The following is an 18,428-nucleotide window of genomic DNA, read 5'->3' as shown; positions in this document are numbered from 1 at the left end:
ACTAACTTCAACTCTTTTTTCACTTGGAGCTCAATCCATTCGGGGTCTAATGACGATGCCATGAACCTAGGTAGGGTCATAGACCTGACCTAGACGCCATACCCAAGGTCACTACCCTGGAGTCAAGAGTACAACAAAGGATACCGACTGAAGTCACCTTAGAGTGCAATCCACTCGATCAGTTATCTCACTCGGATACCCCAATTCTATTCGACCAAGATGAAGTCACTCGACCATACAAGAAACCACTCGGAGTACAGAAGAACTAAAGCCACCCCAGGATGGCAACGGTCAGGCGTTCACTCCGTAGTCTTAAAAATCATTTATAGCTCTTTATAGCTGGCGTTATCAGTAACGCCCTGTCTTAACGTACATTGAACCTTGTGTAACTAAGGGCTGGAGGGGTCTGATGCACTCTATATAAGCCAACCCCCTCCTCTGGTACAAGGGTTGGCACCCCTTGTAACTCTCACGCAAAATCCAGTCGACCAAGCCTCCGGGCAACAAGACGTAGGGCTATTACTTCCTCCGAGAAGGGCCTGGACTCGTCAATCTTGTGTGCACAATCTCACCGTAGCTAGGGTCTTGCCTCCTCCTACATACCTCCTATTCTTACTGTCAGACTTGCTCCCACGACAATATCCACTCCCGGTTTGTCTAGATTTGATGGGTTCAAACCTTCAAGAAAATCTGACATCTACTTATTTGGCTTGTCTATTCACAGACCTCTTGCATTGCCGTAATCTGACAATATGCTGGTAGCGGAACAAACAGCAGCCGCCTGCCCTAGAGGCACATTTGTGCATGGAGCGCCACCCACCCTTGATGAGCTCCAAATATTTCTCCTCTCACCGAGGGCCGCCTCTCCTGAAAATATGCTCGATACCCTAAACATGTGGTATAAGTCGCTTGCTTTATTGACGAAAGCAAGAAATTATTGGTTCCCATTTCTTGAAATCATCTTGGCAGTGTCCAGAACCTTTGTGTGGGGGCATGCACTTTTCTTTTTACCACTCACTTTCTCTTGAGGTACAAGCCACCATGACTCGTGTCCCATAGAAGGGGGCCACTTGTTCAACGTCGGGAGCTTCATCTTAAAACTAGTCATATGACCCTATACTCACCCTGGGGTCAAGTAGCGACAGAAGAAGACACGAAAACTATGATGATCATCCAGGTCGATGTCATCCTGTGGAAAATTCTATACCTACTAATAAAGCAAGGTGCGTTTCTCCGATTTTTTCATCCGGTCACTGTCGAAAAAAAAATTCCGTATCCGAGGTGGTACAAAATTTTTGTGCGTCCGTTTGCTAGAAAAGAAAAAGCGTACAGGGGCCGTGCACGTTGTGGCCCGTCAAAGCCAGCCCACCTATCTCCCAGCGCACACAGCTAACAAAACCCTATTTACCGCACGGGGCAATAAATAGTCGTACCTTTCGCATAGGGCAAAGGCTGTCCCAGCCCGTTTTATTTTTTCAGTGTTTTATTTTTATTTTATTTTTTGATCCTTTCTCTATTTCTTTTTATATTCCCCGCAAACTCTAGCCTTTTAGTTTTTCTAAAAATATAAAATAAATAAAAAACAGAATTTCGATTTGTGTTTTCAATTTTCAAAAACTAATTCTGAAATTTAAAATTTTGTTTATATTTTTAAAAATGTTCGAAACTTGAATTTTTTATTCACATTCCAAATTTGTTCATAATTAAAAAAATCACCTTTCAAATAAATGTTTTTGTTTTCCAAAAAAAATTGAGATATCCAAAATAAAATTGCATTTTAGAAAATGTTCCTTTTTTGTAAAAAAAAATTGTTCTCCAAAACAAACTGGGATTTTTAAATTAAAATTGGATTTCAAAAATATGTTCCAGATTCTATAAATATTATTTTTTAGTGAAATGTTCAAAAATTCAAAATAATGATCTTGGTTAAAATAAACACATTATAAAATTATTATAAATGTTTAAAACATGTAATTGTTTTAAAAAATTGTTCCCAAATTAAAAAAAAAGATAGTGCTTTTTCAAATATTCAAGTTTTTAATAAATGTTTGTAAAAATATAAAAACCTCCCTATTTCAAATGTTGTTCATCTTTTTCCAAAATGAACGAAATTTTTGAATAACTTTTTGGGATTTCTAAAATTGTTCATGATTTAAAAATAGTTTGCAATACATGAATTGTAATTTACTTTTGGAAAATTTCAAAAAAAAATAAAAAAATGTTTGAATATGATGATGCAGTATGTTCTTAAACGTTCGTGCTGGTTATTGGTAAGCAGGATCCGTTTATTCGACTGGCCAGCACCCAGTGGTCAAGTTTTTAGGTCGTGAGTTTGATTCGTCAAAGCCAGCCCACGTATTTCCCAGGGCACACAGCTAACAAAAGCTACCGCACGGGGCAATAAATAATCGTACCTTTCACATAGGGCATAGGCTGTCCCAGCCCGTTTTATTTTTTTCTGTGTTTTATTTTTATTTTATTTTTTGATCCTTTCTATATTTATTTTTATTTTCCCTGCAAACTGTGGCCTTTTTAATTTTTTTTCTAAAATATTTAATAAAAAAACAGAATTGCGATTTGTGTTTTCATTTTTAAAAAACTAATTCTGAAATTTAAAATTTTGTTTATATTTTTAAATATGTTCGACACTTGAATTTTTTGTTGACATTCCAAATTTATTCAAAATTAAAAAAATCATCTTTCAAATAAATGTTTTTGTTTTCCAAAAACATCGAGATATCCAAAATAAAATTGCATTTTAGAAAATATTCCGTTTTTTCTAGAAAAAATTGTGTTCTCCAAAACAAATTGGATTTCAAAATGTGTTCCAGATTCTATAAATATTATTATTTAGTGAAATGTTCAAAAATTCAAAGTAATGATCCTGGTTAAAATAAACACATTATAAAATTATTATAAATGTTTAAAACATGTAACTGTTTTAAAAAATTGTTCCCAAATTCAAAAAAAGATAGTGCTTTTTCAAAGGTTCAAGTTTTTAATAAATGTTTGTGAAAATATAAAAATCTCCCTATTTCAAATGTTGTTCATCTTTTTCCAAAATGAACGAAATTTTTGAATAACTTCTTGGGATTTCTAAAATTGTTCATGATTTGAAAATAGTTTGCAATACATGAATAGTAATTTACTTTTGGAAAATTTCAAAAAATAAAAAAAATGTTTGAATATGATGATGCAGTATGTTCTTAAACGTTCTTGCTGGTTATTGGTAAGCAGGATCCGTTTATTCGACTGGCCAGCACCAAGTGGTCAAGTTTTTAGGTCGTGAGTTTTATTCATCAAAGCCAGCCTACCTATTTCCCAGGGCACACAGCTACCAAAACCCTATTTACCGCATGGGACAATAAATAGTCGTACCTTTCGCATAGGGCAAAGGCTGTCCCAGCCCGTTTTATTTTTTCTGTGTTTTATTTTTATTTTACTTTTTGATCCTTTCTATATTTATTTTTATTTTCCCTGCAAACTTTGGCCTTTTACTTTTTTCTAAAATATTAAATAAATAAAAAACAGAATTTCGGTTTGTGTTTTCAATTTTCAAAAACTAATTCTGAAATTTAAAAAAAATTTTATACTTTTAAAAATGTTCGACACTTGAAATTTTTGTTGACATTCCAAATTTATTCAAAATTAAAAAAATCACCTTTCAAATAAATGTTTTTGTTTTCCAAAAACATCGAGATATCCAAAATAAAATTGCATTTTAGAAAATGTTCCGTCTTTTCTAAAAAAATTGTGTTCTCCTAAACAAATTGGATTTCAAAATGTGTTCCAGATTCTATAGATATTATTATTTAATGAAATGTTCAAAAATTCAAAGTAACGATCTTGGTTAAAATAAACACATTATAAAATTATTATAAATGTTTAAAACATGTAATTGTTTTAAAAAATTGTTCCCAAATTCAAAAAAAAGATAGTGCTTTTTCAAAGGTAAAAGTTTTTCATAAATGTTTGTGAAAATATAAAAATCTCCCTATTTCAAATGTTCTTCATCTTTTTCCAAAATGAACGAAATTTTTGAATAACCTTTTGCGATTTCTAAAATTTTTCATGATTTAAAAATAGTTTGCAATACATGAATAGTAATTTACTTTTTGGAAAAATTCAAAAAAAATAAAAAAAATGTTTGAATATGATGATGCAGTATGTTCTTAAACGTCCGTGCTGGTTATTGGTAAGCAGGATCCGTTTATTCGACTGGCCAGCACCCAGTGGTCAAGTTTTTAGGTCGTGAGTTTGATTCGTCAAAGCCAGCCTACCTATTTCCCGGGGCACACAGCTACCAAAACCCTATTTACCGCACGGGGCAATAAATAGTCGTACCTTTCGCATAGGGCAAAGGCTGTCCCAGCCCGTTTTATTTTTTTCTGTGTTTTATTTTTATTTTATTTTTTGATCCTTTCTATATTTTTTTTTCACTGCAAACTTTGGCCTTTTAATTTTTTTAATAAAATATTAAATAAATAAAAAACAGAATTTCGGTTTGTGTTTTCAATTTTCAAAAACTAATTCTGAAATTTAAAATTTTGTTTATATTTTTAAAAGTGTTCGACACTTGAAATTTTTGTTGACATTCCAAATTTATTCAAAATTTAAAAAATCACCTTTCAAATAAATGTTTTTGTTTTCCAAAAACATCGAGATATACAAAATAAAATTGCATTTGAGAAAATGTTCCGTTTTTTCTAAAAAAAATTGTGTTCTCCTAAACAAATTGGATTTCAAAATGTGTTCCAGATTCTATAAATATTATTATTTAGTGAAATGTTCAAAAATTCAAAGTAATGATCTTGGTTAAAATAAACACATTATAAAATTATTATAAATGTTTAAAACATGTAATTGTTTTAAAAAATTGTTCCCAAATTCAAAAAACAATAGTGCTTTTTCAAAGGTTCAAGTTTTTAATAAATGTTTGTGAAAATATAAAAATCTCCCTATTTCAAATGTTGTTCATCTTTTTCCAAAATGAACGAAATTTTTGAAAAACCTTTTGCGATTTCTAAAATTGTTCATGATTTAAAAATAGTTTGCAATACATGAATAGTAATTTACTTGTTGGAAAATTTCAAAAAAAATAAAAAAAATGTTTGAATATGATGATGCAGTATGTTCTTAAACGTTCGTGCTGGTTATTGGTAAGCAGGATCCGTTTATTCGACTGGCCAGCACCCAATGGTCAAGTTTTTAGGTCGTGAGTTTGATTCGTCAAAGCCATCCCACGTATTTCCCAGGGCACACAGCTAACAAAACCCTATTTACCGCACGGGGCAATAAATAGTCGTACCTTTCACATAGGGCAAAGGCTATCCCAGCCCGTTTTATTTTTTTCTGTCTTTTATTTTTATTTTATTTTTTGATCCTTTCTATATTTATTTTTATTTTCCCTGCAAACTTTGGCCTTTTTAGTTTTTTTTCTAAAATATTAAATAAGAAAAACAGAATTGCGATTTGTGTTTTCAATTTTAAAAAACTAATTCTGAAATTTAAAATTTTATTTATATTTTTAAAAATGTTCGACACTTGAAATTTTTGTTGACATTCCAAATTTATTCAAAATTAAAAAAATCATCTTTCAAATAAATGTTTTTATTTTCCAAAAACACCGAGATATCCAAAATAAAATTGCATTTTAGAAAATATTCCGTTTTTTCTAAAAAAAATTGTGTTCTCCAAAACAAATTGGATTTCAAAATGTGTTTCAGATTCAATAAATATTATTATTTAGTGAAATGTTCAAAAATTCAAAGTAATGATCTTGGTTAAAATAAACACATTATAAAATTATTATAAATGTTTAAAACATGTAATTATTTTAAAAAATTGTTCCCAAATTCAAAAAAAGATAGTGCTTTTTCAAAGGTTCAAGTTTTTAATAAATGTTTGTGAAAATATAAAAATCTCCCTATTTCAAATGGTGTTCATCTTTTTCCAAAATGAACGAAATTTTTGAATAACTTCTTGGGATTTCTAAAATTGTTCATGATTTAAAAATAGTTCGCAATACATAAATAGTAATTTACTTCTGGAAAATTTTAAAAAAAATGTTTGAATATGATGATGCAGTATGTTCTTAAACGTTCGTGCTGGTTATTGGTAAGCAGGATCCGTTTATTCGACTGGCCAGCACCCAGTGGTCAAGTTTTTAGGTCGTGAGTTTGATTCGTCAAAGCCAGCCCACCTATTTCCCAGGGCACACAGCTACCAAAACCCTATTTACCGCACGGGGCAATAACTAGTCGTACCTTTCGCATAGGGCAAAGGCTGTCCCAACCCTAATTTTGAATATTTATTTATTTTTTTTCTGTGTTTTATTTTTATTTTATTTTTTGATCCTTTCTATATTTTTTTTTCACTGCAAACTTTGGCCTTTTAATTTTTTTATTTATTTATTTATTAAATAAATAAATAAAAAAAGTAGTGCTTTTTCAAAGGTTCAAGTTTTTAATAAATGTTTGTGAAAATTTAAAAATCTCCCTATTTCAAAAGTTTTTCATCTTTTTCCAAAATGAACGAAATTTTGGAATAACTTTTTGGGAATTTCTTAAATTGTTCATGTTTTAAAAATAGTTTGCAATACAGAAATAGTAATTTATTTTTGGAAAATTTCAAAAAAAATATAATGTTTGAATATGATGATGCAGTATGTTCTTAAACGTTCGTGTTGTTCATTGGTAAGCAGGACCGTTTATTCGACTGGCCAGCACCCAATGGTCAAGTTTTTAGGTCGTGAATTTGATTCTTCAACTTGTCTTTTTTTGGATTTATACTCGTACCTTACAAACACATGTCCTTTTGGTGCCTGCCAGTGGCTGGCCCAAACGCGAACTATTGTGCGTCCCATGTGCTATTTGACGATAAAAGAGTATGCTCTCTTGCTATAATTGAAAGACATTGTGGGCACAAGCCAATAAAAAGATAATATGTTGAATTGGCTCTAATGAAAAGAACTGTAGGTACGTGACCGCTAAAATAATCAAAGAGAATAAACCGTGATAAGGAAGGAACTGCCTGGTTATGCGTGGATTATGCTAATGAAACTTGATTTATGCATTGCAATTAGTAATCGATCCATTACATCATAGTAGGAGAGAGTGGCGAAGCAACCGTGCCTTGAAGGTCGTCGCGTAGCCACCAAATGAGGAGGGAGCCACAACCCTGACACGAGGGCGACCCAAAGGAAAAAATGGCATGAGTTGGATGGTCGTCGCCACGCGACTAACCCCACCACTATCAAGATCTCGCGGGCCAAACACGATCCGAGAGAAGACCACAACTCCTCGCTCTGTCGCCCCACTGTTGTGCTGACCGTTTTTGATGCACATATCAATTATCTCTCACGTTACTTCTCAAAAGAATATCTTTACCGTTGCAACGCACGGGCATATGTGCTAGTAAAATAATAATTCATAAAAGATTAGCCACATTATCCGACTGAGCATGTGTGTATGCTACAAATTACTAGGATGGACTGTACTTTCCATGTGAGATTTTACGGAATTTTAGATTAAGCCTTACATGGCGATGTTCCATCTTGGTGTGTACTAATAACATTGATCCCACGATTGTATCCAGGAAGAAAAAGAAGAACAATAAATCAAGAACATGTGAATCCTTATGCAGGTGAGATTTTGTTGAGCAAGTTATAAGTTATAGTTGCAGGATTAAAATCCATATACCTATGAGTTGTATATTGTAGATTCAGAAGACTAACCATGCAACAATAGAACAACGAAGAAAGTCATCGCTAGCCATTCGTGCTAACTCATAGGTAAATCTATTTTGATTTTTTGACTTGATAAATTTCCTAATGTTGATCCCTCACTTACTTGTGTGTATTATCTTCGATTCACGGATCAGACATTTAGACATGTATGCCGTGATTAATTCTCCCCATGTCCTTGGAGCATGGTAAATTGGTAATGGCAAATGAACAAATCATCTCTAGATATATGTATCTTTGGGCCCCTTTTCCCCTGCAAAAAAAAAAAGATATATGTATCTTACATCATTTCTGGAAACGTCGTCCTGGTGTCATACTTGCTGCATGCTGCTCTTTTTTTCTCTGATCTTTGGCTCAGTTAATATATACCCTCTCATATTTCGCCATCGATGTATGCACAGTGCACACTCCGCTTGGCTCTCCAACTGCTTACCCAAAATCGGATTGCATCGCAACTTAATTTTACGATCCAATCACCATCTGTGAAGCTAGATATCATATCTACAACCTTTTGCCATGGTACAATTTGTTGAGATATTAGAGGAAACTGGCCAGATCGTATACTCCGTTCGATATCGTGATTTCTGGCTTTGACTTGCTTCAAAATCCTTCCGGCATAATGAATACAGTGGTTGGCCAGATGAATACATTGGTTGGCAGCCGACAAGTAATTATTGGCCAGATCATAGAGTCCAGCAAGGAGTTTGACTTCTTCCAGGCACGGATGCCTTGCTTTGCTTCATTGGCACGAATGTAATTTGCGTTCCTGGTCAGTTGTCGAGTGCATGTCGTTCCAGGCGATGACCTGGTCCAGGGCTTCAAACATGTAATTTGCATTCCTGGTCAGTTCTTGAATGCATGCCGTTGCAGGCGTCTATTGAGTCGATGTCTGAAATGTAGGCCTGTTGGATAAAAGGTAGACATGTACGTGTTGACAAGTTCAACGAGTTCCAATTGCCATTAACTGCGCCATGCCTGAGTTTATTTCGTTTGAAGCTCTGCCATGTACACAAACTGAAATGTTGCTCAGTTGGAACATTTCAAGTCTCCATACATGACAAGCCACGGAACACCACTCGTCAGATGCAGCTAACGACCTGACCCTCGCGTCGCCTCCCTAGGGGCGACGCCAGGGGCGAACGCTCACGCTGCCAGAGACCCTCGCGTTGCTGCTTCCCCATCCGCCGCTGCCGTCGGCGTAGGCCGTGGTGGCGGTGGGCCCGACGCCAAAGGAACCGGGATCTGGACACGGCGGCAATATCTTGGTGCGTCTGGGGCGTGGCCGAGAGGGAGTTGCGCGGAGCAACCAAGGTGGCGCCCCTGGTCGTGCAACGGCCACACTACCCTCTATGACCTACGGGATTCGAGGTCTCCGGCGATGGTGGGCATGGAGGCAGCCGTGGATCTGGATCCCACCCAGATCCGTCGTCTAACTCTTCATGTGGATGGTCGGCGATGTGATGAGGGCTCCGGTGAGGGGATGGAGGATATCCACCAGAGAACTGGTGGCTGTATACGTCTTCATGACGAAGCTCCGCGCGGTTCCAGCCAGCCGTGAGATCGTGCCGGCACGGCTTCCGATGAAAACATCACCTCAGTACGGTCTTGACGGACGATGGCGGTGTCTCCGACGTTGTTTCCTTCTCTAGGCATCGTTATTGCAGGTCACGTCAACTCGATCGGGATGTTCCGGGGGAAACCCTAGATCTGGGTCTACCGGATCAGTCGATGATGGCGCCTTCGGTGTCGTTCTCCCTCCTAGGGGCCGGGTATCATTTTGGAGCAAGTGCTAGCTGGAGGGAGAAGAAGAGGAGCAGTGTTACATCTATCGCAAGGCCGACGGCGGATCCTGGCGGTTAGGCGCCGCGGAGTTTTGGCAAGGGGCGTGTGTGGATAGATACACGAAGGATGGTGACGTTGTTTGGTGCCGTGGTGGTGTCGACAACAGGCTTGGCAAGGTTGGTGTGTCAGTACCCGCTCTGGAGATGGATCGGTCAAAGACGGTAGCGGCGACCACTGAGAGTGCACCGGAGCGGTGTGTGACCCAGTGTCGGCATTGTGGCTTGGGTAGGGCATCCGGTTTTAGATGTTAGGCTTTGATTCGATGTATTTTTGGTATTCCGCTCGGACATTCGGTACCCCTTCACCAAGGGGATGTGAGTAGCGACATGTATTGTCAAGATGGTAGCTTCTGGCTTACTGATTTATTACTTTGCAAGGTCTTTGTGATTAATTAATAAAATGACTGCATGCATCACCCAGATGCAGAGGCTGGGGGTATATCATACTTTTCCAAACAAAAGAGAGAGCATCGGAGAGACCATAGCACATCCACAACTCAACTACATCGCACAACTCAACTTCATCTTCTAGTGTTCTTCTGCCAAGACTATTTCGTTTGGTAGCAACAACATCATCATCGTGTTACCTAGTACTCCCATTTGCAGGTTTCGCCTGAATCAATAAAACTCGTACTTTACACACAGCACATCCATTATTTTAGACAATGGCATTGCCGTAACAAAAATATTTAGAGATTCAAGGGTTTGTAAATAGTAAGAAAAATTGAATTGACGGAACCACCTCATTTGTTTTAAAACTGCTATTCAGAGTATATACGGTGCTGTTGTAATTTGATAATTTTTATCCCATAAATATGTTACATAAATACAGAAGTTAGAAATGTCACTACCAGAATCACCCCCTATGCCGACGGCCCGTCGGCATAGCCCTGAGTCCCGTCGGGACAGACCTATGCCGCCGGCCCCCATCGGCATAGGGCCGTCGGCAACAAATACGTCGGCATAGCCAGGGAGGCCGTCGGCATAGAAAAGCCGTCGGCATAGATGCTTTCCCGGCGGGGGCCGTACATCTATACTGACGGCCCTGGCCGTCGGCAACAATCACGCCTAACGGCGGCCGCCGTCAAGTTTGCCCAATGACTGGTCGCCACGTGGCACCCCTATGTCGACGGCCTAGCCGTCGGCTTAGTCAGAAACTATGCCGACGGCTAGACCGTCGGCATAGGTGTGCCACGTGGCGACCAGTCACTGGGCGTGGACCAGGGATATGCCGACGGCTGGGCCGTCGGCATAGTTTGAAACTAAGCCGACGGCCAGGCCGTCGTCATATTCCTTCATACAGAGCTCCCAGTAGCTGACACGTGGGCGCCTATGCCGATGGCCTAGCCGTCGGCATAGTTTTTAAACTAAGCCGACGGCTACGCTGTCGGCATAGGTGCCACGTGTCAGCTACTGGGAGCTCACGCCAGCCCTATGCCGACGGCACAGCCGTCGGCATAGTTTGCTTTTGATTTTTTTTCTTTTTTCTGTTTGTTTTCAAATCAGTTCAATTCAAATAACAGCACATATCAGCAGCACATATCAGCACATATCAACGAACGTAAGCATAAGCATCATCACAACAATAATTGCATAAGCATGATCACACACAAGTCTCTAAATGATCATCATCACAACCAACATAAGCATAAGCATATAGAAAAGCACACAAGTCATCTAAATGATCATCACCACACACAAGTCATCTCAAGCATCATCACCACACACAACGCTTAAGCGCCAGGACGTCAAGCGCTGCGGAGGTCATCACCGCCAAGAGCGCCGAAGCCCAGGTCGTCATTGCTAGCGGCAGCACTACCGCCAAGACCGCCTCCACCTCCGCCTCCGCCTTCGTGGATCGGAGTGGTCGGGCTCCGTGTCTCCGGAGTGCTGCGAAGACCACCGCCAACGGTAGATCCACCTGTTCCCTGGATGTTGAAAAGACATATTAACGGGATATATGACTGTGTTGAAAGGCATGGCATGCTTTGGGTGAATAGATTGGGGATGAACTAACCGGCGAGGGGCCAGCATTCTGTGCCACAAACTCCTCAAAGCTCAGCAGCACCGGTTGTGCTGGAGGGCATTGTGCTGGAGGGAACTGAGGACACCTTCCGGCCGCCATTTCCTGAAAAGCCTGCTGCATCTGGCTATCCCTCTGCACTTGGTGTTCATAAAGCCTCTGATGCCACGCCATGGTCTCCTGGCGTGTGTACTCCAGGTAGGCCTACGGTATGACATGATGGAACTCATAAAACTACTAAATGCGGAAAATAAAGTGAGCAATGAAGATAAGAGGGAAAATACTCACAGATTGTTGCTCCTGAAAGAGGGACTGTGCACTGGTCACTGGCTGGCTCGTGCGCTGGCTCAGGCTCGGGTCGATCCGACGAAGCTGTGTGTAGGAGATACTAGGAGTGATCACAGCATCGAGAACCGCCTCCTGACCGTGCTCCTTGGGCCCCATCCTCACCACCGCCATGTCGTCCAGAGGCGCCGCAATGGGGTCAGGTGTGTCAGGATGTAACTTCAGATACGCTTCGGAGTAGGCCTTCTTCCTCCCTGCGGTCTTCTTGCCGTAGTACTTGGGCTCGCCAGGCTTGGGGTCCTTCCGCGTATGGGCGATCTCCCATGCCTGCATGTCTGAGAGCGGCCGCTTCAGTTTCTCCTCCTGCACCACCAAACAGAGGTTAGTCATAGATAAGAAAGTGATGGTAAATAGAAGAAGAAGAATGTTTAATGGGGTTAGTCATACATTAACTGCCTTGTGGAGATAGTGGTTTCGGTTTCCCTGAGCATGTACTCCCTCCGTCCCTCGGTTAGCCTTATTTTTGGTTCTCATAGCCGCCCAGGCTCCATCCTCATCACACCAAAGATCCACCAATGCCGCCTAGGACTCGTCTTTTCCATAACACCAATTTGTACACACCTACATAATAAAAGCATAATGGCATGTAGGTGTGTCCAAATTGGCGTTATGAAGCATAAAGCATAAAGCATAATGTACCACAACGTAATGAAAGCATAATGAAAGCATAATATATGAAAGTATAATGAAAAATCTTTTATACTTACCGCCAAGAACTCGGGCCTCTCCAAGGTAATGCCCATCCTCCGCGCTTCTTCCTTGGTCATCTTCACACCAAGAACGTCGTGGTAGTATGTGGAGATGGCCACGTAGCGCACCTCGTACTGCATCTAGCGGGCCTTCTTCTTGCATTGGCGCAGCACCATCTGGTCCGCTCTAGCCCTGTGCTCCAAAAGAACTCGATAGAATTTCTACAATCATGCATGAAACAAGAAAGGAAGAAGCCATGAGTTAAATCATTCATGAAACTAGAATGGACTTGTGCTTCTGAAGAGAACTCACCCAGAAAGTAGTGATCACGGCCTTGGCATGGGTCTCATGGTCCGCATGGCGGGCCGCTTCCCAGTGGTCCCAGCTCGTGGCCAAAACCCGACGGTCCGGCTGCCTGACTGGATCCGGACAGTACAACCCCGGCCAATATAACTTCAACAAGACGGTGATGAGGCTGTTGGGAATACGGACCCCTTTAGAATATATCCAGTTGCTGCAAAAGAATGAACTATTAGCATGTGACAAGCAAAATAAATAACAACCGGAATAAGCATGTGACAAGCAAAATAATGAACCACTTACTCTTTTCCTGTGGGCTCAATGAGCCACTTCTGCTCCTTAGTAGTAGGAACCTGCTTTAGTAGCTTTGCGTTGCCACGCAGCCACCCCTTGTTGTCAACCCCCTTCCCGTCACCACCATCATCCCCGCCACCACCCTCCTCCTCGCCTGCCTCCCCCTCCCCAACCTCCTCCCCAACCTCCTCCTCCTCCTCGCCTGCCTCCTCCTCCTCTTCCTCCTCCTCCTCCCTAGAGTGTACCTCACTAGAGGAGGGTACCTCACTAGAGGAGGGCCTCGAAGACAACACCCCTAAGTCGGTGAGGGTGCGCTCTTTCTGGCCGCGACCCCTTGTAGTGGCTCTCCCCCCAGCACCTCGTCCTCTAGAGGCTCTCCCCCCGCCCCCTCCTCCTCTAGGGTCACCTCTCCCTCGACCTCCCTGTGAGGAGTCATAGTCAAGTAGCCGAGGGGGAGGATTACGTGCTCGACCACTCCGACTAGGCAGGCCGACGACCTTGCGTAGGAAACCCACGCCGTCGGCCTTCCCCTTGCCCATGTTCCACGAACCTGCATTGAAAAGAGAAAAAGCAATTAGTAAATTAATGAAATGAAGGAAAAGGCATGATAATAAACACATTAATAAAAATGCATAAAAAGGCATATTCCTAAACTATAGAAAAAATACTTGAAACGTACATCTGCTAGAACCCATATGAATCATCACTATTGTAACCTCTTTCTCGGTCCGTCTCATCATCACTATCAATCATATCATCTTCGTTGTCCGACGGAGGTGGAGGCTCTTCCTCGTCGTCAGCGCCTTCGTTTAACTTTTCTAGCATAAGTATGTCATTTTCATTGACAATGGTCTCACCATCATTTCGTGCATCGTCGACGTTTGGGTCCACATCATCATCACCCAATGGTCTAGCGTCATCGTTTCTAACCACATCATCATCATCATCATCAGGTTGCTCTTGATAGAACACTCCCTCGTATGTCATGGAGTTAATGTTGTAGTAATCGTCTTCATTCGGGTCTGGTAGCTTACCATGTGGCGACACCTTAAACACAACTTCCCAACCTTTTAGATACACTTTCTGGCATGGGTAAGGCAGATAATATACTTGTGTAGCTTGGGTAGCCGCAATGAAGAGATCGGCTCCGACATAGACGGTTGATAGTTTAACTTCGACCAAACCAATGGAAGGCGTATGTTTTACCCCCTCCCACGGATCGAACCATCGGCATTTGAACACAGGCAGACTTAGGGTCTCACGCCCCTGGCGGAATTTAACCTCGTATATATTTTGTACCCTTCCATAGTAGTCTACTGGATTTTGACCGGGGGTGTACACTCCAGTATTTATAGTTTTGGGATCAGGGAGGTTGTTTTGGTGCTCCTCTGTATGGAAGCGATACCCATTCACATCATACTTTTTACATGTCATGACGGCAGGGTCAAAACCCATGGAAACCCATCTCAATTCATCATCCATAGATATGTTTGGATCTTTTCCCTACAAGTATAATGGAAATTGTTGCGTGCATTAGTTCGGTTAACTAATAAATGTTGAAGTAGGTATTTAATAGGGGAGTGTGGAAAATTACTTTCTCCATGAACCAAGCAACAAATTTTTTACGTCCAGGGTTTCCATGACGGAGAAGAGTAAGTGCCTCCTCAGTAGGAGGATTCACTCCCGTCCATTCCTCTTGAACGAAATCACTAAAAAAAGATAAGCGGTGTTAGACCGGGACTAAGTGAACATGAAACATGATGATGTGGAAGACATAAAGGAATGGTGTAGTGGTATTACCTCATCCACACTTCCTCAACTTCCTTGATGTTGTGCAAGATATAGAACATGAGGTCCTCCCACTCTTGTCGTGGCATGTTATAAGATTTCGAGGCCCCAGCCCTCCCACCTTGCGCGTTGAATAGATCGAGCCTGGGTTGATACTTGGGTTCTTCTATATTGTATCGAGGCACCTTGTTATGCAGATGGGGAACGTGGTCTGGATAGTATGATGTCCTGAGGTCTGACACTTCCTCTAGGATAACTGCCTCAGCTATGGAAGCTTCAATCTTAGCTTTGTTTCCACATTTCCGTCGGAGATGCTTATTCTGCCTCTCAGGGCCGTACTGCCAGTGATTTTGCACAGGGCCCCCCAACAATACCTCGTTCGTGAGGTGCAGAATGAGATGTGTCATTGGAGTAAAGAAGCCTGGCGGAAAGATATTCTCTAGCTTGACTATCAACTCCGGTGCCTTCTTATGCAATTTTTCAATCACCTCTTTACTTACTTCTTTAGCACAGAGCGTGCGGAAGAAATGGCTAAGCTCGGCAAGCACTCGCCAGACATGCTCGGGGACATAGCCTCGAACCATCACCGGCATTATCCGCTCAATCCATACATGGTAGTCATGACTCTTCAGGCCGGTTACTTTGCCCGTTGAAAGATTGACTCCCTTACTTATATTCGATGCATAACCATCGGTGAACTTCAAAATTTGTTTCAGCCAGATAAGTACTTCTTTTTTTCCTGGCGGATTAAGGACAAAGTCAGCATCTGGCTTTCGACCGCCTGTGGGAGGCTTCATGTTCAGGCGTGGTCTATCACAAATTCTCTGTTGATCGGCTCTAGCTTTTACGTTATCCTTCGTCTTATCAGGAATGTTGAGGATCGTGTGGAAAAGGGACTCTGCCACATTCTTTTCGGTGTGCATCACATCAATATTGTAAGGAAGTTTGAGGTCCTTGCAATAGGGAAGCTGCGAGAAGGGGGTAATGTGAGTCCAGTTGTGCGTCTCACCATATCCCTCGAAGCCTTTGGCTTTGGCTTTGCCTTTTCCTTTGACTTTAGGCTTGAGAGCTTTTAGCTGAGCAAGAACATCTGCCCCCGAAAATGTTGGAATCTTGGTTACTTCATGAACAACCCGGCCTTTCGTGAAGTTCTTCTTGTCTTCCCTATCTGGATGGTCTGGAGGGAGGAACTGTCGATGCAGGTCAAAGGCTACATACTTGCCACCCTTACTCAGCCAAATCATTCGCAGAGCCTGCATGCACACTGGGCATGGCATCTTCCCACTTGTACACCATTCGCAGAATAGAGCATAGCCGGGAAAGTCATGCATGCAATAGTGCAACCAAACTTTCATCAAGAAATTTCTCTGCAGATCCCGGTCATATGTCAACCTCAGAAAGTACAAAGAATGGTGCAAAGCATCCACAAGCGGCTGCATAAACAAACCATCCTCACCGACCACCTCAATGTACCGAGACGAACCGCACTTCCTACAGTACTTGTCATCCGCATACTCGTGCCTAAACAAAAGGCAATTCTTTGGGCAAACATCTATTTTCTCATAATCCATAGAGAGTGCCTTCATGATTTTCTTTGTATAGTACATGCTTTTCGGCAGTTCATGACCCTCAGGGAGGCTGTTAGCCCATACTCCCAGGAATGCTTCGAAGCATTTCTGGCTACAACCATACTCAGCCTTGACTGCAATCAGTTGCGAGATGGCATCCAGCTCAGATATTTTCGCACCCGCATAAAGAGGTTTCTTCGATGAGGCCAAGACCTCCAAGAAGGCCTTTGCGGTTGCCTCCGGCTCCTCCGGTTCATTCTCTGAAGGTGTCGCATTTGCCGTTTCTGCAACAATGACATCATCTAGCATGTCCCAGACCCCGTCGTCCTCATATCCATCGATGCGTTGTCGCATCACCCCCTCTCTACCACGGTCCTGCTCGGCTATGTTTATCGGCGGCATGTCAAAGTTTGGCATATATCCGTGCATGCGAAGGTGCTCACTCATGTCCGTCTAATTTCTACGGTGACATCTGGCACATCTCGCACAGGAGCATTGTGGGATAATTCTCATTGGACGACGGAATATCTCCTTCAAATACACATCGGTTTTCGCAATCCACTCTGTTGTTACTCGATTCCGACGGATAAAACCACAGTACATCCACTGATTATCTGCCATCCTCTGCTTTTTTGCAAGCCACACAACATAATTAAGGATTCACTTAAATTAATCACATCAAATTTTCAGTTTCTACCGCGTTTAATCCACCTACATCTCTAATAGGTAAAGATGGGTCCTAATCCCACCCGAGGATGTGTAGATTGAGTACGTTCTCCATTCTACCCCGTTCCGAGACAAAATTTCGGCAGCACCTCCCCGCTGTTCTCCAGATACACGTCTCGGCAAATAGCCGAGAGAATATGCTCCGGAGAACAATGGGGAGGCGCCGCCGAAATCCTGTCTCATAATGGGGTAGAACATGGAGAACATACCCAATCTACACATCCTCGGGCTATCCATGGAAAACGCTGGACAATCCGAAAGAGCTGCGGTGATAAATATGCAATTGAATGCATATTTGTCGATGCAACCCTTTCGGACGGGAGACGCCTAGGTTACGCCACTTGACTTGAGAATGAAATCTAGTGATATGAAAAAATGGAGGAGATGGACTTGTAGCTCACCCTCGGTTGTAGAGGAAGTAGTCGAACAGCAGAGGGATGCTCAGGGGGACCAACGCGTCAGACAACGGTCACTCCGATGAATGCAACACCACAAAGCCTGCAAATTCCATCACAACAAATAATTAGAACATCACAACTTATAGAGCATATTTAAAACATTTAAACATGCATTCATTTATTTTTGCATCATGTAGGCAAAAAAACTATAGGGACTCATCATCTATTCGTCACATATTCATCATCATCATCTATTCGTCATCATCATTGATTCATCTCATCGAACCAATTTTTTTGCAGGATATGCAATATATAGCATCTCATCGAACCACATATATAGCATATCATCTATCCATCTATATATCATGATGTAATATCCACTCATCTATCCATCTATATATCAACAACAATTTTATTTCTCAACTAACCCATCAACAACATTTTTATATCTTATAATCCATCTATCTAACTATTTATATACCTAACTAATATATCCATCTAAACCCTAAACTAACTAACTAATCTATCCAGTGGCAGCAGCAAGCACAGCAAGCAGCAACTAGCGGCAGCGGCAGCGACGGCAGCAAGCAGTAAGCAGCAGCAAGCAGCAAACAGCAAGCGGGGGCCTCACCGGCGGGGCGGCGACGGGGCGGAGTAGGGCGGGGCGGCGACGGGGCGGAGAAGGGCGACGACGGGCGGGGCGGTGGCGTC

This window comes from Triticum dicoccoides, chromosome 7A, assembly GCF_002162155.2.
Source record: "Triticum dicoccoides isolate Atlit2015 ecotype Zavitan chromosome 7A, WEW_v2.0, whole genome shotgun sequence".
In the NCBI taxonomy this organism is placed as follows: domain Eukaryota; kingdom Viridiplantae; phylum Streptophyta; class Magnoliopsida; order Poales; family Poaceae; genus Triticum; species Triticum dicoccoides.
Note: the sequence above shows the minus strand (reverse complement) of the source record.